This window comes from Lissotriton vulgaris, chromosome 10, assembly GCF_964263255.1.
Source record: "Lissotriton vulgaris chromosome 10, aLisVul1.2, whole genome shotgun sequence".
Taxonomy (NCBI): Eukaryota; Metazoa; Chordata; class Amphibia; order Caudata; family Salamandridae; genus Lissotriton; species Lissotriton vulgaris.
In genome coordinates, this window is record NC_141698.1 from 47,465,799 (window position 1) to 47,469,351 (window position 3,553).

Below are 3,553 nucleotides of genomic sequence, written 5' to 3' on the forward strand. Positions count from 1 at the left end.
TGGGAGAGGCTGCCTGGAAGCACCTGGCAGAGATCAACCTGTTGCTCCTCCTATATGATGCTTATGCAATATAAACTATGGAAAAGGTCAGGAAAACAGCAAGGTACTGGAGGTTGGAGAGACCTTCCCGATAAAGAGATATAAAAAACAACAACAACAAAGGAAAACAGCCAAGTAAACTACGACAAATAAAATGGAACATACATAAAAAGTGAAGGTCGAATTGGAAAAATACTGAAGGTAAAATTAAACAAGCAGTGTCAAAGCAAGTGGGTTTTCACTGTTTTTTTCCTAAACATGATCTTATTGCATTTTTTGCAACAATGAATCTGTCCTAAAGGCAGGGCTCGAGTCGGGGTGGACGGCGTCCAAGCCACCTATTTTACTAGGTGGATGCCGTCCCCCCTGCCAAACAGCTGGACTTCACCCTTTGGCCTCTCTAGGACGGGATCGGAGCCACCTTTCGTGGCGTCATTTCCTATTATGACGTCACTTCCGGTGACAGCGTCCCCCCACTTCTTTTTTTAGGACTTGCGTAAAGGTGCATAGCTGTAGCCACTTTGGACAGGAGAATCAAAACTATAAGACAGCAGATCATGACAGATAATACACCAAACAAAAAACAACATAACCTCAGCCGATCGGGTCAAAAGGGCATCACTGCAATGACAATAACCAAAAAAAACTAGGCAGGGCATAAGTAACCTGCAAGCCAATGCCAGCCAGGATAATTGTTATAGGATACGCATTTTCAATCTAAGCCTGAGCACCATTGATTGCTACCTGTCCGATCACCGAGTCGCTGGCACCAAGTAGGAATAAAACTTGGAGAACGATAAAATGAAAAAGGCCAGAACCTTTCAAATCCGCCTCCTCCTCAGCAGTGAGGAGCAACAGTGTCCCCGGCATTTGTCCCCGCAGACCCCCAGTGTATCCATATATATAACAAATTCCTAGATTGCCACATCCTGTGCCTTCTAGGAAAATATTAGAGAACTACCTCAGTCAGTTTTCTCAAGGTTAAGTAATAAACAAATACGATGGGGCTGACGCATATTCTTAGGCCTACAGGTGTGGGGGGGGCAGTAATGAAGCATAGGTATCACTAGTCATAACACAATAAATTAAATCTCTCAACCAAGCTTTGACCACCAGAGCTGTGGCAGAGGCCCAGTTTCTGGATACCTGTCTTTTTTCAAGGAGGGGGGCAATGGCAGTGAAGGACCGTATTCCAGTGGCCAAGGGTTGGACATATCCCAACAACGCTGCTAACGGAGAAGGGGCCAGGTTGATTCAGTCATGAACGTGAGGTAGCTGAATACTTCTACCCAGAAGGTCTGAACCGTCAGGCACTGCCATGTCAAATGCATAAAATCTGCATTATCTCTTGCACATCGGTTACGGGTTGGCCCAGATCTTGCCTCCAAGCTACGCGAGCCTTCCCCCCCCACAGGTGGTGTCTGCATTAGTCAATACAGACGCTGGACTAATTGCGAATTATCAACCGATGTAATCATAAGTGAAAGTGGGAGAAACTCTCCCTGTTCAGTAATTGAGGAGTCTATTGCAGCTTATGTAAAAACCTGTGTTCTTTATAAAAGAAACCTATCCAGAAAGGATATCGCACTACCCTCTGACAGGTTCGCTACAGCCCATAGTTTGGTATCCCGAAAAAGATTGCCCACTGTGTGCAGCTGACAGGGCCGGACTGGCCCTAGCAGGCACCAGGCTTCATGAGTGGGAGGGATCAATGGCTTGTTTTGTAACGGCAAGTGCAGGGAGTATAGAGAGCCCTCCACCATGTATCGTCATAATTTTCCCAAGCCCAGGCCGGGTGTTTATCGTGCAAATTTCAGAGGGGGACCGTGAAAGTCCCTGTGTGAGGATTGTTGACAGAGAGCCCGGATGAACCTGTGAGTACTCCGGCTTCAGGTATGCCAGCCGTGCGTCTGGGTGGTACCAGTAGTATGCATACTGTGCCTGGGCTCAAGTAGTATAAATAAAAATCTGGGAACCCAAACCCTCCACATTCAAAGGGCATTATCAACGTTTGCCAGCCTATACATGCCTGACTCCAACACAGATAAGCCTGATAAGCAGGCTCCGAAGTCCATCAAAGAACTGGGGGCCTCATTTATGAGGTTTGGCCGTAGGGAAGCACAGCAGGCCTTCCTGCTGCTCTTCCCTGCGGCAAAAGAAAAGTCAGGAATGCTTCGTATCTATAAGATACGGCACATTCCAGTCCTTTTCCCCTGCGCTGGCGCACTATGGGCTGCCGTGCACCAATGGAAGCCCCTTTGCACCATGGTGCAAGGGTGCCTGCGTTGCGGGGATGATTATTTTTGTACAGGAAGGGAAACCTTTCTGTGCAAAAATAATCACAAGAGGTTTTTCCTCTTTGTATGCGTGAATGTAGCTCACATGGAAAAAGCAAAAACGAGGAGAAATAAAGATATTTCTCCCCGTTGCGCCTCCCTTACACCTCCCCTGGGGAAGCATAAGCTTTTGGCACTGCCTCAGATTTACGACTTCTCGTAAATCTGGGGCAGTGTCAAAAGGCCATGGATGTTGCTGGGAACGCCCCCAGCAACACCTATTGCACGCCCCTTTAACACAGAACACTGCGTTAAAGGGACTGATATTTATCAGGCAGCATTAAGCCCAAAAAAGTGGCTTAGTGCTGCCAGATAAATATCACGCAGGCTTCTGCGCCACGGAACTTCACAAAAAGTAACGTTCCGATGGCGCAAGGGGCCTCATAAATGAGGCCCGCAGTCGTGAGCAGGATTGGGACAGTGAGGAAAAGATATAAAAAGCAAGGTAACACAACCATTTTTATAAAAGTAATTCTGCCCACAACTGACAGTGGAAGCTATATCCATCTGTCAATATGAGCTGACTGTTGGTCAACAGCAGGACCGCAGTTGAGGCGTATACCCTCTGAGGGAGAAAAATGCAGACAAATCCCTTGATAGCGAGGGGGATCATCACACTATCGCAGGGGGGAGTCTAGCAGTATAGGATGGGTGGAGTTGGTCAATGGGAATATCTCTGACTTTCCTCAGTTTTTGACTAGTCAGGGAAAAGCACCAAACCCACCCACTGCTCTCAGGAGTTCCCATCTGTCAGAGTTGTCAAGCCACGTGATAACATGATTTAAACACTTTGACTGAATGCAATCCCACTCACCTGAGAACAAGGCATCTCTGCTGAAACATATAAGGACTTCAAATTGCTGTCATCTCCTTGAGAAATAAAACGCTTTGATGTTATCCGGAATTGGGCCTCTGGGCTTCTTTTCTTTGTGCACTGCTAGCTGCGCTATATGCAGATGACATGTTACTCTTAGTCCAGGAGCCAAGTGAAAACCTCTCTCTGCTCCTGAGAGCAGTGGGTGGTTTTGGTTCTTTTCCCTGACTAGTCAAAAACTGAGGAAAGTCAGAGATATTCCCATTGACCAACTCTGCTAGACTCCCCCCTGCGATAGTGTGATGATCCCCATCGCTATCAAGGGATGGGAAACAACCTTTACAACGCAGTCATTACATCGCAA